Here is an 18,182-nt window from a genome sequence, read left to right on the forward strand (position 1 = left end):
TTCTTACCTACGCATCAAAACCACAACGATAGTTTGTCAAGTTGGTGTTGTTTTAACCTTCGCAAGGACCGGGCGTAGCCACACTCTGTTCAACTAAAGTGAGAGAGACAGACACCCGCCGGTCACCTTTAAGCAACGAGTGCTCGCAACGGTGAAACCAGTCTCGCGTAAGCGTACGCGTAATGTCGGTCCGGGCCACTTCATCTCACAATACCGCCGAACCAAAGTATGACATGCTGGTAAGCAGTGTGACTTATATCGCCCACAACTCACTTGTGTTCTACTCGTGCATAGCATCAACGCATAAAACCAGGCTCGGATGCCACTGTTGGGGAACGTAGTAATTTCAAAAAAAATCCTACGTACACGCAAGATCATGGTGATGCATAGCAACGAGAGGGGAGAGTGTTGTCCACGTACCCTCGTAGACCGATAGCGGAAGCATTATCACAACGCGGTTGATGTAGTCGTACGTCTTCATGATCCGACCGATCAAGTACCGAACGTACGGCACCTCCAAGTTCTACACACGTTCAGCTCGATGACGACGTCCCTCGAACTCCGATCCAGCCGAGTGTTGAGGGAGAGTTTCATCAGCACGACGGCGTGGTGACGATGATGATGTTCCACCGACGCAGGGCTTCGCCTAAGCTCCGCAACGGTATTATCGAGGTGTAATATGGTGGAGGGGGCACCGCACACGGCTAAAATATCGTATATCAAGTGTGTATAGAGGTGCCCCCCTGCCCCCGTATATAAAGGAGCAAGGGGGAGGCCGGCTGCCTTTGGGCGCGCCAAGGAGAGGGGGGGAGTCCTCCTAGTAGGAGTAGGACTCCCCTTTCCTAGTCCTACTAGGAAAAGAGGGGTGGAAGGAAAGAGAGGGAGAGGGAAAGGGGGCTGCGCCCCCCTCTCCTAGTCCAACTAGGACTCCCTTGGGAGGGGGCGCGCCACCTCCTGGCTGCTGCCCTCTCTCTCCCCTCAAGGCCCACTAAGGCCCAATACTTCCCCGGGGGGTTCCGGTAACCCTCCGGCACTCCAGTTTAATCCGAAACTTCTCCGAAACACTTTCGGTGTCCGAATATAGTCGTCCAATATATCAATCTTTATGTCTCGACCATTTCGAGACTCCTCGTCATGTCCATGATCACATCCGGGACTCCGAACAACCTTCGGTACATCAAAACATATAAACTCATAATATAACTGTCATCGTAACTTTAAGCGTGCGGACCCTTTGGGTTCGAGAACTATGTAGACATGACCGAGACACCTCTCCGGTCAATAACCAATAGCGGGACCTGGATGTCCATATTGGCTCCCACATATTCTACGAAGATCTTTATCGGTCAGACCGCATAACAACATACGTTGTTCCCTTTGTCATCGGTATGTTACTTGCCCGAGATTCGATCGTCGGTATCTCGATACCTAGTTCAATCTCGTTACCGGCAAGTCTCTTTACTCGTTCCGTAATACATCATCCCGCAACTAACTCATTAGTCACAATGCTTGCAAGGCTTATAGTGATGTGCATTACCGAGTGGGCCCAGAGATACCTCTCCGACAATCGGAGTGACAAATCCTAATCTCAAAATATGCCAACCCAACAAGTACCTTTGGAGACACCTATAGAGCACCTTTATAATCACCCATTTACGTTGTGACGTTTGGTAGCACACAAAGTGTTCCTCCGGTAAACGGGAGTTGCATAATCTCATAGTCATAGGAACATGTATAAGTCATGAAGAAAGCAATAGCAACATACTAAACGATCGGGTGCTAAGCTAACGAAATGGGTCATGTCAATCACGTCATTCTCCTAATGAGGTGATCCCGTTAATCAAATGACAACTCATGTCTATGGCTAGGAAACATAACCATCTTTGATTAACGAGCTATTCAAGTAGAGGCATACTAGTGACACTCTGTTTGTCTATGTATTCACACATGTATTATGTTTCCGGTTAATACAATTCTAGCATGAATAATAAACATTTATCGTGATATAAGGAAATATATAATACTTTATTATTGCCTCTAGGGCATATTTCCTTCATTCTCGCCTCCTTTCTCTTGCTCGACGCTGCTACCTCAGTGCGTCTCTTTCCCTCCGTGCGATCGACGTCGCGGTGAACCTGCTTAAAAAAGTATTATACGTACCATAGACGCATGCATGCAGTTGCTATCCATTACAATGCACGTCATCTCGGCAACGTGCTCGGCACCACGACGCGTCAGTCGGACGCGGCCGGCGAGGCGGCACCTCCCTCTAAATCCTCTGGGGCTGACGGCCTCCTCGTCTCCTCTGCCTCCGGTCTTTGCCTGGCCTTCTCACGTAGCACTGAAAGACATAGTAACAAAATAATTAGTCAGCGGAGCTCTCTCCCGTTTCTTCATCTCCTCGGCGCCTGCAGCTCGCCGTGGCCAGCTTCTTCCTCCTGAGCTTCGTGTGTTGGCGAACGCGCGGCCACGGGCGCGCTGTCACCTCCTGCGCTGCGTTCCTTCTCTCCTTTGTTCCCTAGACGCCGCCGCGACGGGCGCGTCTTCGCTTCGTGCCATGCATGGGGTTGTTTTTTGCCGCCCTGGTCGAGCACTTCTGCCTTTATTTATAGGCGTGGAGAGATTAAGGTTGCCCAGCCGGAGCGATGTACACGTCCGTGAGATTTACTTTCCTTTTTTTTCTCTCGTGCCGTGCCGTGCGAGATGTTCGCTTGCCTATTGGGCGCATCCAGATCTTTATTTTGAAAATACTCTATTTGATTCCATGCCTAAGCAGCCTCGTACAAGCTCAAAGGTATTTTTTTAGGATAGCTCACAAAGGTATGTTACACCCGATGCCAGCATATCCATCCAAACACGTGCACCCCAATCCATAACGAGCGTGGCGGGTACTGTTCGTGTATCTGCCGGCGTGCCGGCCGGTATACGGGCATTTGGTCATGTATTTGTACGCGCTTGACGTACGTGTGCATGGATGTATTTATTTATCATGCTGGGCTAATTTTAACTAGCTGGCCATTAGCCCATTAACGATTACTTTGGGCGAAGTGTAGTTCATAAGCCCACGCACATGCAATATAGGCGCCATGCACACGCAATATAGGTGGGCACACATAAGCACTTCTTGCTCCATGTGACCTAAATATTATTGGTACAAGTCATCATTTAGAAAACTCTTTTTTTACAGAGAAAGTATCCTTCCTCCTTACTTTCATATTATTTATAGTGCAAAATCTCGTCGAACATTTACAGACCCCGATTTTGTCTTTTTTGCCGAGAGCTGCTCAGATATTCAAATGAGTTGAAATTTGGAGCGGACCTCACGCGTCAAATTATCTACCACCCAAATTGTTTTTTGAATTTTTTGAATTTTTCTAGTATTTGTTTTGATTTTTTTTCTGAGCGTGGGTGCGGATGAGCTCGGGAGCCAAAACTCCGCGTCCCAAAGTTTCCTCTTTCTTTCTTTTTTGCGAGGATTCCAAAGTTTCCTCTTGACTGTCATGATTTTTAATGTATTACATAAATTGTTGATCAATTATCCATATAATCTTCATTTAGTGAGGTATTTTGAATGGCTACTTTTTACTTTTAACATTATCCAATTATATTGTACTTATTGAGCACAAAATAATATTAATTTAATGGATCAATGCAATTTACTTTGTTTTCTCCTTTATCGACCCGCCACAACCCAAATTTATTCCTGCCTCCGCCACTGAATTTTCCCTCGCCTGAGGGCCGAGGCTGGTCTATCCATCATGGTCTACATGTGCTCCGGTCAAATGTGATCCTGAGTTATTTGAAAAAAAGTGATCCTGAGCGCATACAACACGAGCTCGTTAGGATAGCGGCCGCCGAGAACCGCAAGGATCATGTCCAGACCGCGGCGTTCGGACGGTGGTACTACTTCCTAGGCGTGGAAACGGCTTAGGGGCCGTTGCAAGCAATGAACAAACACGTCCTGTCCTAAGATGACGTGAAGTCCACTGCAGTCTCTCACGGCTATAGCACGCATGTAGCATGGTCTATCAAATATGCATGATCTTGGCTATGATAATCATATGAGTTGCATGCTCATGTCATATATATAAATTGGCCGCTAATTGCTCTCCCAGGGAGCGCAGGTCTTAGTTCTTTCGAGGGAACTGAGATGCGTCTAAACTTCATATATCTTACTGTTTAATGAGAATCTGAGATACTGGAGTAGACCAAACACTTCCGTAAGAACTTTTTGGAGTTCCCATCCACTGCCTAGCACAACTATGTTGGTTCAATGCGTCGCTTGAGGATAGTATTTATTGGGGTGTGGAGGTGGAGAAGGGGTTGGAAGTGGAGGCTAAGGAGTCACGCTAGAGTTTGAGGTTAAATTGTTAAACTCTCACCGGTCTTGTGTCAATATGATTCTAGGAAGTATGCCTGGTATTTGTTACCGTGCGAGGGGCATGTAAATGACAGTATAAACACGCTCATTGTCAATACACAAGCACCTATTGGGTGCACACGCAAAATAAATAAAAAACAATGTTGTTAATCGAGCGATGTCTACGCTGATGTTGCCGACCGTTATATATCTCTGTTTAATTCCTTCTAAGTTGAAGATGTCAGTAACAGCCAAGTACCACACGTAACTGAGATAGTGAGATTCATGTATAAATCTCCCAGCCTCCTAACTCACATGGCTACAACTGAAGTAAACAACTTAGCAAGAAATTGATTGTCTAAATTGAAAGGAAAAGAAATAGATAATAAATCAAGTGGTGCCCGCGCTACTGCTGCCAGTTGTACTATTAATTCTTTTCACAAGTGTTTCTGGTGTTTTGGCATGTCCTGAAATTTGGTTAACTAGAGCAAGCGACATAATCTTCTACAAATTACAAACCATATGTCCATCTCAGTAAAGATTGAAGAAAGTTAGAACCAAGACTCGTCCCTCCGTCGTCTTTTAATTGCTTCAGATTGTGAGCTGGTTGTGAATGATATTAATAGAGGCTCTAGTGGCGTCTATGCATATGTTATCCAAGAGATTGAAGCTTGAAGATTCGGTTTCGATGAAGTCTCATTTGTCTACGGGGGAAGAAAATCCAATGAAGAAGCCCACAACTTAGCTCATTGGTCTTTATGTCTAGAATCCGGTCAACATATTTGGCCGTTCATATCATAGATTTGTTATCTATCTCTGTAAACATTATTCAGTAATAAAGTGAGAAGTTATAAAAAGAAGAGTAGTAGAGCTAGGTTTGTTGACAATCTTCCTCATGGGTACATCGGTACATGCATTGTATCAAATGAAGAGCGCATCGAGTTTGATGAGGCTGCTGACAAATAAAGCAAGTCGAGCCTGAAGCAGTAGCTGGCGTTGCAATGACCAAGACTCCTGCCGATCCTGCAAATTAATGGCTTACATCTACGAGCTCACGTCGATGTCTCATAATTCTAAAGCGGATGGTTCAGTTAAGTGTGCATCACATATCGTTAGTTACCAACTTACCATTGGATGCGCTAGAAGACTGGTTCAAATGATGGAATATATATGAGCGATGGACATAACTCCTAGCAAATATTATGGGCAACCCCGATTTTCAGCATATGCACAAACTTGCTACAAGAAAAAAAAAAGGCACTACAAAATGACGCCCACTGCAGGGTTTTTTGCCTTCCGGGCGGGCTAGTGAATGTGCCACGTTCGGCTGCGTAAGCATCGGATGTCGAGCTGCCTATCCATCAAAGCAATCAATATCCTGATGACCTGCTTCTTAACCAGGGGTTGTAGTTGTACACTGAAAATTAAGAACAAACTAGATCATGACAACCCCATATGTCTTTTTTTTCTCGAATACGCACGAGTGTGCGTATTATATTATAAAGAAGGGATGGGTAGAGAGCCCAAATCCACCGTTGATGTTACAATTTTAGTACATCATGAGCCAAGCTTCTGCATCTGCGTGAAACTAGAGAGACCCTATGACTACTCACCTCGTGCCCACCTCGATAATTCCGCGGCTACACCATTCCAGCCACCCTTAAGCAGTCCAGCCCTAAACCAAGCAGTCCCCTCCTCCACGGTCCTCGTGATGAGTCCAGTCTGCGAGGGAGAGGCGCCGTCAAACACAATGGCATTACGATGTTTCAGAGTTCCCAAAGGACCAATGAGATGATGACGCGCATGTTCTTCGGCTTGTCCGCGCACCAATCAACTACGGTGTCGTGTCCCTCGGGTGTCCAGGCCGGTTTGCCTATCGTGGTGCATAGCGTTCTCCAATTGTCCGTGCAAAGACGCAAGTTAGCTCAATGTGGTTAGCTAGTATGTACCCTGTAAGACATTAATTGTTAGTAACGTTTTGTGAACTCTCGGGTAAGCTAAGGAGTTAGTTGAGCTATGCTTCGTTTCGCCAATCAAACTAGTAATCATAATGCCTAATTCGGGATTATGCACTTGCTTCAAGAGAGTAAATTTCATACGCCCTACATCGAGGGTTGTATGAAATGACCAACTTGCCCTTGGGAAAGAAAAGAAAGGGAAGAAGCAGACCCAGCGAGTCGTTCCATGGCGGCACTGGCGGCGCTCGCGGTGACGGACGAACTGGCACTGCGCTTCGCGCGGCGGGGGACCTGGCGTTGGCCGCCTGGGTCTCACGGGAGGAGGTGTTCGTCATCACGCAGTGCGCCTCGCTTGGTGGGTTCCTGGCCAACCCGAAGCCGCTTGTTCGTGCGCGTGGCCTTTGCTAGGATTAGGAACTGCTGCAGCATGTTTAAATTGTTAAATCCAAGGGCATGATAATTCTCGTGGGCTTGGTTGGAATCAGATTTGAGATCGCCGCTTGCTTATTGGCATATTGCCCGTGCGCTGGTTCTGATTTGGTCTTGTGTTCCAACTTCGCCCGCGGTTCAGTTTCAACCAATCTACGGCAATACTAATTGCAGTTTCTGCCTATGGATTCTTTGAGTAATATATTCAGACTAGAAGCTTATTAGCATATACACAGACGATCCATTGTTTGTGTATGTAAACACTTAGTTGTGTTCGGTTTTCATACTGACATGCTTCAGTATGACATATATCCTTGGATAAGCTTAAATCTGTCATAAACCTGATTTATACAGTTATTTGCTGGCATGTGTTAGGTGGGAAGCTGCCTTTTGATGACGTGTCTGTTGGTGCTGTTCTGTCTGTCATTACAAAGGTGGAAAGTTTCGGGGATCAATTGGCAGCTGAAATTAGCCAGTGCTGAATGCTGGGGGACTCCGGACTTGTTCTGGTACAGAGCATCACAGCCTCCTCTGATCAGAAGGTAAATCATGGAACTGTTTTTGCTTGCATCTGTTGCCTTAAATGTTAATTTATCACCACCTGATTTTCTTATTTTTCTGCATCAGCCAAACAATTACATCGAGGGTCGTCTACTTATGGGCGGTTTTGTTGAACTGCAAGGTTCTGCTACAAGCTTGCAGAATAGTGTGCAATCTGTTACTGTGAGTATGACGATGGGTTAAGGCTGCTGTACACACATTTTCTCTATTGGTGAGTGCTAACTTGAATCATTTGCAGATCAAGACAAAGAAGCCATCTTGGAGTATGAGTTTTTCCTTTCCCCCCGAAGAAAGCAATATATAAAGGCTCTTCCAGAGATTGAAATTGACAACTATGATGATGAACTGATCGACGAAGACAGTCTCTTGAGTCTTGACTGAGGAGTCCTTGAAGAGACCACAGCTTCCAGTGGCTCTGTTTAATTTTGGTGAAGATGTTTAATATAGATCAATATGCTAAAAGGTTTGTTGTTGTTTCACCACTGGGAGATTGTGAAGTGTGAGCCACAAATAAGGCATGCAAGAACTGCAGTTGTGGCTGGGCTGAGGCTCAGCAGAAGGTGGAGAAGCTGGGGCTCACTGCACAGCAGATCGATAGCCCCGTGTCAGCTTGTGGCAGTGTAAGTAAAATTAATGTTGGTAGATGTACAATGCTGCTGGTGATTTCCACTTGTCATTGCATTCATGCACTGAGCTGAATTGAGTCTAGTCACTGGCTGATTATATCTTGCATGATTCCCTGTGAAACGGCAATTTATTTCAGTGTGGGTTGGGCGATGCATTCCGGTGCAGTACTTGTCCATACAGAGGCCTCGCACCGTTCAAGTTGGGCGAGAAGGTAATCACTCTTTTTCCTTCTCACTAAATCACTAGAAGTGCTTGACGATACTGGGTGAGCTACTTTTGATGCGATGCACTGGCTGTTCTGTTTGTTCATCGCCAAGTTACATTGTCTGACAATATCCTTTCGGCCTACATATGATGATGGAGAGCAGCCACGTACAGATAAGAAATGCCTTACTCAATTTGTCCGTCTGTTCTTTAGAAAGAAAGCTACGTTTTTCACGGTGAAGTATGGAACTATGGATGGTGAGTGTAGCCTGTTGTGCCATTGCAGTCAGTTGCCAACTTGAAGTGAAAAGAACACATGAATTTTTTTTTCTTTTTGAAAAGGGGGAGCTCCCCGGCCTCTGCATCAGAACGATGCATATGGCCATACTTATTAATAAGCAAATAGATTCAACACAAGTCATCATGTCTCAAAACAAAAGAACGAAAAAATGCTCACAAAGAGCACAAAAAGAAAGGTGAAGCCACAACCGGCTGGCATAAGAAAGACAGGAAAACTAATTGCCTATCCTATTACATAACCGCCATCCAAACCGGTTGAAAATAGTCCGAGCTACCATCTCCCATCGGATAGATCCAGTAACCATACGCTCCCTGGCCTCCGTCGGAGTGAGTAGCGACCACATACGGATCAACGCTGATGGAGAAAAAAATGCTGCAAAGAAGTTGTTTTCCTATATTGTGATTGCATTATGCACTTGTTTGGTATGTGTCGTTTTGGAATACTCGGGAGGAAGAAACAAGTGGGACAAAGAGGGTTGTCTTTTAACCCAAAGAACTTTGAAATATGTCCATGGTCTCGCTAGATTTTCCTTGAGTATGTTTCTGATACCACCATGTTACTCCCTCCGTCAACTAATAGTATAAGAGCATTTAGAATATTAAAGTAGTGATCTAAACACTCTTATATTAGTTTATAGAGGGAGTATATTATATTTTCAATAGCAAGCTCTGCTGATACTCGGCCAGTTGTTCAGATTGAAGTTCGAGTTCTCTAACCAACCATGACAGTGGTTGTGTGCATCACGTGATGAAGGGTATTCCCCTTTTCGAAAAAAAAAACACGACAAAGTGTTTGGGGATGGTTTTGGAATTATCTTGCTGCAAATACTTGAAGAGTTCCGGCAGCTGATTCAAGTTGTCTTCCTTTTGGATATACTATTCAGTAAGAGATATGAAATAATCTGGTGCTTGCGTAGTGCCCACTTTAACTGACGCTCCCTCATATGTTACAATACGTGCTAAAGCTTATTCAAACCGCAATATGTGTAAGTGCGTTGCACTCTTTTTAACGTGTTTGGAAGCATTGATCTGTGTGAAGCAAATATTAGTAGGTTTGGTTTCTGTCCGGCTACTGATGGGGAGTCTAGGTACTGAAAAAAAGTGTCTATCAATAACACTTGGAAAAAATCTACATGCTGAGCAAGTAAACGTGTCTGCTCTTGACTGGACGAAGAAACCGACTGTGACCCAAATTAAAAAACTGACTGCTTTTGAATGAAGAACTCCTTGGACTTTGTTCATGATAATCAACTTATTCGTCCCTTTGTTCCATGCTAATGTGATTGTTCTAGGAATCACGCCAGCTGCACATTGGTACACGGCACAAAAATTATGTACCCAGTAACTCCACCAGGAGGATGTGTGCACTGTGCAGTTTCGCGTAGTATGTTGGGTTAGTTCCCATCGCTTCATGTTGCCTCCTGCATGACTGATTCATCAAAACCTGCATGATCTGGTGTGTGACAATCAAATGAATCCCATGTTCACATCATATAAATAGCGCGTAATTGCTCTCTCCAGAAGTTCAGGTCTTAGCCTATACCAGCTTTCTGTCCCTGATCTCTTTTTTCCGCATGGCTTTCTGTCCCTGATCTGCCCAGCCTTCTTTCGAGGGAAAATGGTCTGTATTTCAGCTTTGTATACGACACCTGTGGACTGAGATAATGGAGTAAACCAAGGCCCTCTAGTTAATTGGTGGAGAGTTCCCGTCCACTGCCTAGCATTATTTGATTCAGCGCAACCAATGTTCTACAAAACTGAACTGCAATCTCTCGAGTCGAACCCCCAGCTCAACTACTATGATCAGCTGGAGCGCGAGCAGGAGAAGGACAAGGTGATGCAGCAATCTTTGCCCCTGTCGGTCGCATTGCACGGAAATCACTGCACACAAACAACATGCCATGCCACTAAGGAGTGCAGTGCAATCAAGGCCTCTCTTGTTCGTGCGAGGTCAGGAATATCAACCCGAGGGAGAAACGCGCTGCCAAGGAGCACAGCGTATGAGGCCTCCAAGACCTTGTATCACGTCGAGCTCGTGAATTCCAAGGCACTGTGTCGCCTACGAGGCAGCTGCAGAGCCCTCAATGACATATGGACAAGCTGTAGGAGGACATCGCTGCTAACGAACGCGGCGGCCAAAGATGTTGTCGCCATTTTATCCTCCTCTGAACAGCTAGACTTGCTTATCGATAACTCTATTTTTAGTGATATTCATGGTAGGCAGACTTGACTTTTGCGATGTTTAATTATGTTTAGTTTGGTGAGTCTATGCTAGGCTTTACTTTTGTTTGAGCTATGTTTAATTATATAGCTGGAGCATGGAAGTAATGTTTAATTATGAAGTACTTGTTTAAATTATGTTCATATATTAATTGTGAAGTATTATGTTCATAGACAAAGTGGGAGGATTGTTTTTCAAAACTAGATGATTCCCCGCGCGTTGCTGCGGGATGTTGTTGCCGGATGTTCTATTGATAAAATTTAGAGGTTTGCATAAGTTTGAATGAGACTATTTTGACACATTTGAGTAGGTTGCTAGCTTGTGCAATCAAAACTAAGTATAGCTCCTAAACTATCGATATATTTAGTTGATCACCAAGGTCAAAATGATGGTTGTGTGTATAATGCTTAAATGGAAGGGGTTTCTTGTTTCGCAGTACAACATGGCCAATTAACGTCTTTCTGTTTGGACTCAAATAAGTCGTGTCTTCTAATATGAACAGCGGAAGAAAAACTACAACAATTTGGTGGAATTTTCATGAAAAAAATGAGTTGAGAAGGTCAAACATAATCTGCAAGCTGTAAAACGACTACAACTTGAAGTGATAAATTATGTGCACTTTTAGGTTACAACATGAAGCGACACCGTAGAAGATTGCAAAAGTTATGGTGACACATGCTGACCACAAAAGAACGTACAGATATTTGCATGTAGTGACTTAGACGCCATAAGAGTAAAAGCATATCAGCTTAATAGCTCAATGATCCTCACTTATGAATACCAACTATAAACAATCGAGATTTCTAATTCTTTGCAAGCCACATTATGAGAAGAAGGTGGACCAAGATAGTAAGAGGCTTCAGAGTTTAGAATATTATACCTCTTGAAGCTAATTAAACATGCTTAGAATTTCAAAACCAACCAAGTAGAGAAAATCCTTATAAACTTCTCAACGTTTAACCATCCATGCTGGAAATCTGGAAGGGAAATATAGAAGCATCTTCAGGATACACATGATTCGCCAATTTCTGAAGTACAGGGAAGTTCAGATGTGCTATAAATCATCCGTCATGGATTTCTACAAACAAAAGGTTAAGCAAATGATGGTAAGGTAGCTAAGGCAATATAAACTATGCTTATTTCGCCTAATGGGAAGAAGGAAACAGAAAAGAAATATTGTTTTAAATATTGTATTCAAATGTCAGATGCCAACTGTCCTGACACAATTTATAGACAAATACACTGTGGTACATGAACACTATAATGATCCCATAAAAACTGGAAGGAAAATTTACAAACACACACATCATGAACCTTGTTGATCAAAATCTGTAGTAAAATCATGACATCATGAAAGTAAATACGTTTACTAAAATGTAACCATGCACATCATGAATCAAACTATGATGGCATGATGTGTAGATTAATTAATCTGTATTAGTGCTTTTGCCATAACAGTATCAAGAATAGAACATTACCTGATACTGTACCAAATCCTTGCTTATACGGAAAAGAAAATCATCGTTGTTGTTTACTTTAAACATCCTATAAAACAGCAATGACAAAGGGATAAGATGGTACAACCATGCTAATCCAATTATCAATTGTGTTGCCCATGGGCATGATGAACCCAGAATTAAGCAAACACAATTACTTGCTTGTTTCTAACTGTGTTGCAACAATGGGGGTGATATCCAAAATCCCTTGGCTAAAATTCTGAACACAATCTCTTCAGAAAATAATTACGGGATCTGTTACATGATCAAGATTCCACAACACTTACAAAATTTTGGATCAAATCTTCCATGGACTTAACAGAAAACAAAAATATCATATGTTTTCTCACCTTTCCTTTGGCTGCACCTGCATCTAGGCGAAATTTTGAAGATCGGGAAAGGGCAAGGGCGGCGGTTGCAGAAGGGGTTGGCTTAGCTCCTCACTTTCGAATCTAATGCTGGCAAGGGTCGTTGCACACTACAAGAAAACTGAGATACTGTGACGAAAATCCTCGTGACGGAGATGGACAACGTCATAGAAATACCTAATGTGTGATGTTTTCGTAGGTGGCGTCACTGATTACCGCAAATCAGTGTCGTAGACGTCACTGAATCGCTTTAGCCTATGAGCGCACCTGGCTACCAATTTCTATGATGGTTTGGTAATTTCCATGACAAGCTTACTAGAGTCACCGAATATTACGAGTGTTGGCATAAGGACCAACCATAGTTTTTTCACAGTCTACTGAGCGCTGTAATTATTTTTAGTTCCATTTAAGATACATAGATAATGGCCCGAGGAGAACTTATTTTATTCCATATAATGTAAATAGAAAGTGTCCGGGCAAAAAAGAAAAACCTTGAATCCATGCATTTTCGTGGGGTGATGTTATTTGGTTCTATCACAAAAATGAATGGAAATAGAAGTTAACGGGAAATTTTTTGGTACAGGGAGTTTGAACCCAGGACCATTATGGTCTGAACTAACGACGTTGCTAATAGGCTAGAGTTCAGATACAAATGTAATGTTTTTTCTGCAAAAAAAAGATACTGATGTAATTTGTGCTAAAAATATTTATTATGGTGCTGGACTATATATATACACGCATATACTACTAGTAACACTTACCCCGCAAAAAAAATACTACTAGTAACACTTAGCAGGTTATTTATTTATTACCGATCCAAAAAAAAGGTTAGTTATTTATTACGCGGCGCCTATGTGATCGATTTGTTCGTCTGTCCCGACCGGGATAGGCATGGCACGTCTTGGTTTCGGCTGTTCTTAACTTCCTATGTTTTTTTTCTAGGGATTCTTAATTTCGTATGTGACGGGCGCAGCATAGACTATAGCCCGTCAAGCCCAGCAAACACCCTTTCTTTAACTTTTCTGCGTGGGCTCAAGCCAGCTCAACCACGCATATAAGCAGCGATGTTTTCCCCTCTTCCACCTTCTGTTCCCGAAGGGAAACCCTATCTATCCGATCTCGTTTTCTTTCGCTCGTGTGGCGGCGGCGGTAGATCGGACGCTACCAAGCATGACGACGGCTGCAGGAGTAGCTGCTCTCTCCTCCCTCTCCCTTGGGATTCCTTGAGGGCGCCCTGCTGCGGAAGCTGCTAGTGGCGTCAGGGCCCTCCGTGGCGCGCAGCGGCAGACCCAGCCTGCACCGCGGCCGAACCAGTCTGGTCGCGCGGCGGTGGCCCAGCTTGTGTGCGTGACATGCTTTCTTAATGTGAGTGCCTGCGTGCGTGCATCCTCTGATCCCTCTCGTGTGATTGCAGGGACAGGATTCTCACTCTGTGGTGCCACTCGTCCATACACTTCTCAATTCCATCGGAGCAAATGATGGTGAGGATGAGTCATGGTGATGTTGTACTAGCTATGGCTTCCTTGTGCGGAACCCTGGGTTAGCCTACGACACCCACCTCACCGCCTTCGTGAGGGACTACCGCCACAGTGTATGATTGATTTTTTGATTAACTAATGAGTCGGGCCGTAGTCGTCCGACCTTCCGCACTTGTAGTACATCTCGTTGACTCTCTGTTTTTCCTCTTCTTGGTTTTTTCCGTCAGATTGACGTGGAGCACAGACCAAAGGAGCATGCCGGAGTTCTCCGGGAGGACTGTCAAGCTCGACCACCAACTTGGGTTAACATGTGTACGACGCTCAACTCTCTGCTCTCAGTTTAGATGAACTGCTTACATATCGGGATTGGTTCAGATATTAGTTTTGTTCTGTTCCTCCATGTTAGTGAGTTCTTATTGGTCAACTGTGAGATGCTTGTATAGTACTCCCAAAGTATTTGCTAGGTCAAATAGTATGGAAGTTAGTTTTTACGTGTCACTTAAGTTGAAATTTGTAAACTAAATTGTACTGGTTCAGGTTTAAGAGAAATTATTATGAGAACCAAGATCGTACATGTGAAATGGGTTAGTAATTAAGTAGTAGCTGCAGTAAAATATTTTCATTATGCTGATGCTCCCCCATTTTTGTTATGTTAATTTGTAGTTCTGAACTCGAGACAACTCTGTTTGAGGGAGTGCGAATAGATTTGCAAGTAAATTGCTGTTGTAGTGCAGTGGGAGTTTTATGAGCGATTCGACATGATTTTGGAAAATTACTAATGGAGAACTAATTCATTGAACTCGTTTGTGGTAATCAGAAGTGATACTGGCTAATGCACATTACTGTCGAAGCAAGCAGATACTACAACTAATGATCAAATCCTAAACAAGCTTTTTATTCGGCCTATGACCATAGCGTAATTGTTAGTAATTTATTTTCGGATGGAATTGTCTTATTGATCACACTTCGAATCAAATGTGTGCCAAGGACAACAACTAAGCTATGTGGAAGATGTTCATGCTTTCTTTACTGTTCTAGGCTGATTGAATGTTTCATCCTCCGAGGCTTCGTTGATATATTTTTTTTGGCACCATTTTAATTTGTGAAGGAGTAACTACTACAAATGCAAATTTGTTCCTCTCGGGATTTGAAACTTTGAGTTGAGATCTTATTTACGTGTGTCTTCTTAATTCTAATAGTTTGCTTACTTTCTGATGTATTAGTAGGTGTTTATTCTAATATAATATTTCAGATGACCTTTTATGCTCACACATACATGTTTTTTTTCATATCACTTATTGGACAAGTACTAACATGTTTTTTTATGTTAAGATTCCAGCCTAGAGCTTCAAGTAATAACATTTTTTTGTCTCTGTTGCAATGGTAGATCATTTTCTGTAACTCATTCATACTGCTATATTTATGCCTTTGTTTCTAATAGGTTGATTCGTAAGTCATCTTTCAAGAAGTTGATATGGAGAAAGGAGGATTTGACCAACTCTAGTTGACTTCAAGAAGTCGCAAGAAGAGGTATCCAACAAAGGTTTCGAGTTTTGATGAAGGTGGGAGCTAAGAGTCACACCAACAAAGTTTCTATTGATGACCTCCAAAATTAAAAAAGATGTTGTATCCAATGATTATGTAGCTTGGGTTATTTTGGATTGAGCATGTAAGTGTGATGTGTAATATCGACGCCGTATAGAAACTGTTGGCTTGTAATATTATGTGAAAATTGGTCAATGGAAAGATGGTCTTAAAAAGACGACAAGCCCATGATGCGTTTTCTGACCATGCAAACAAAACTTTGAAGAAAAAGTACAAAGAAAATAATACTTGAAAATGCTAGCAGTAAATGCTCCATAAAAAGGAATGGGCTGGATCAACAACTATTGGGTTGCAAATTGGCAAAGGCCCACCAAAAATTAGATCCAAAAATAGAAAATGAAATGAACTATTGGGTTTGGTCCATTTGGAAATCCAGTGCAGATTAGCCCACCAAATATCTAGTGACGAGGTCCCATATCGTGTGACCTTTTCTTGCGCGCTGCGTCACTATGAATAATCTGTGACGGGGATTCTATGACGATGCTGGTGACGCTCGAAAAACGTCACACATGAGTATTTGTGACGTTTTTAGCTATTACGTGACATTTTTGAGCTCGTCATGGTAGGCCTGATCTCTTGTAGTGGCAGCTCCTTTCCGTCAATTCTAGAGATCGGAAGGACCATGGAGGTCAGATGCACAGTCATGGCCATCGGGGGTACCGAAGATTTGAAGGCATCCGCTCCATCGATCTGTATAAGAGGGGAGAGGTTAACTACAGACCAAGAACATCGATTATGCAAGCAGAAGGGATCACAGACTCCTCAACAGATGTGGGAGTCAGCTCAGATGAGGTAGACGATGTGGGCTACGTTGTGAGGAGGCGCTGCTCTTGCGGGAGGAGGGTGGTGAGAACAACCTTCATCGTGGGGTTGGTTGCAGCGTCGATGCTCAACGGCGGCAGCCTTTGTCGAAGGAGATCAAATATGACGGGGAGAATAGGAAGGGAGTTTGGTTTCTCAGGGAGTGGAAAGGATGGGGATACAGAAGACGTGGAGGTAGCTTACGTTTCAGGAAGTGGAAAGGATTCGAGAGATGACTCGTTTATCTTCTAGAACGCTCATATGTGTGGCAACAAAAAAAATGTTGATATGTCCAGTTTGTACGGCCCTGTCACTACAGGAATCGCACCCTACGCCGACGGCGAGGGCCGTCGGCATAGTCCTGATATGCCGTCGGGACATGCCTATGCCGACGGCCCCCGTCGGCATACGGCCATCGGCAACATATCCGTCGGCGCAGCCCGGGAAGCCGTCGGCATAGGATCTATGCCGACGGTGTCCGTACATCTATGCCGACGGCCCTGGCCGTCGGCAACGTTCCCGTCTAACGGCGGCCGCCGTCAAGTGACGACCAACCGCTGCTCGCCACGTGGCTCATCTATGCCGACGGCCTAGCCGTCGGCTTAGTTTAAATCTATGCCGACGGCGAGGCCGTCGGCATAGGCTTACCCAAGGAGCGCCCAGTTGCTGACACGTGGCATCTATGCCGACGGCCTGGCCATCGGCTTAGTTTAAATCTATGTCGACGGCGAAGCCGTCGGCATAGGCTTACCCAAGGAGCGCCCAGTTGCTGACACGTGGCATCTATGCCGACGGCCTGGCCGTCGGCTTAGTTTAAATCTATGTTGACGGCGAAGCCGTCGGCATAGGCTTACCCAAGGAGCGCCCAGTTGCTGATGCGTGGCATCTATGCCGACGGCATAGTTTGTATTTGATTTTTTTTCTTTTTTCTGTTTGTTTTCAAATAAATTCAATTCAGATATACAGCACATATCAGCAGATATATATGATGGAAATAGACATATAGAACACACCACCCTGCATGTATATATGAGGGCCCGGTGCGACGCTCCGGTGGCATTGCTATCCCCCCAGGGCCCCCGTCCCGCCTAACCATGTAGCGTTAGACCACGAGATCTAGCCCTTTGACTTTACACGGACGGGCTTTGACCAGTGGAACTCTCCACCCGGTTGTGTTAGGTCAGCCCATAGGGACACTTTGGAGCAACATCCGGGCCAGACCCACAGCAAGATCCCCTCCGTGTAGACCCGACGCGTCCGTTTTCCCCCTCCAGGTGCCGGCGGCGCCGCCGTACGTGAGGGGGGGCACACCCCGGAGATGCGCGCCGCCTCTTTGGACATGGCACCACACCATCCCGCATGTATGAGGGCCCGGTGCAACGCTCCGGTGGTATTGCTATCCCCCCAGGGCCCCCGTTCCGCCTCTTCAGACATGGCACCACACCGCCCCGCATGTATGAGGGCCCGTTTAGACGGGACGGTGTACCTGGGGGGAGGTATAGCAATGCCGCTAGGTGTTGCTTTGGGCCATCCTACGGTGTTGGAAGCGTGGTGGCTGGCGCAGGCACCCGGCACGCAGCTCTGGGGTGTGCCCCCCTCACCGGCGTCGCTGTGGGGCACGGCGGCAGCAACGTCCGTGAGGGGGGCAATCGATATACCATCGGGGTATTTTTTTTGTTACATAAGGCACATTTATGTTGTGAAAAAAACAGGAAAAAGTAAATAATATAAATAAAAAATAGAGGTATGCCGACGGCAGGCCGTCGGCATACCT

General features: G+C 44.6%; 1 pseudogene; it reads left to right on the forward strand.

The window, feature by feature from the left end:
* The first annotated feature begins 6,544 nt into the window (after window positions 1-6,544).
* LOC109743664 (anamorsin homolog) lies at window positions 6,545-16,868 on the forward strand (annotated as a pseudogene).
* The last annotated feature ends 1,314 nt before the right edge of the window (window positions 16,869-18,182 follow it).

The sequence above is a fragment of the Aegilops tauschii genome, chromosome 3, assembly GCF_002575655.3.
Source record: "Aegilops tauschii subsp. strangulata cultivar AL8/78 chromosome 3, Aet v6.0, whole genome shotgun sequence".
In the NCBI taxonomy this organism is placed as follows: domain Eukaryota; kingdom Viridiplantae; phylum Streptophyta; class Magnoliopsida; order Poales; family Poaceae; genus Aegilops; species Aegilops tauschii.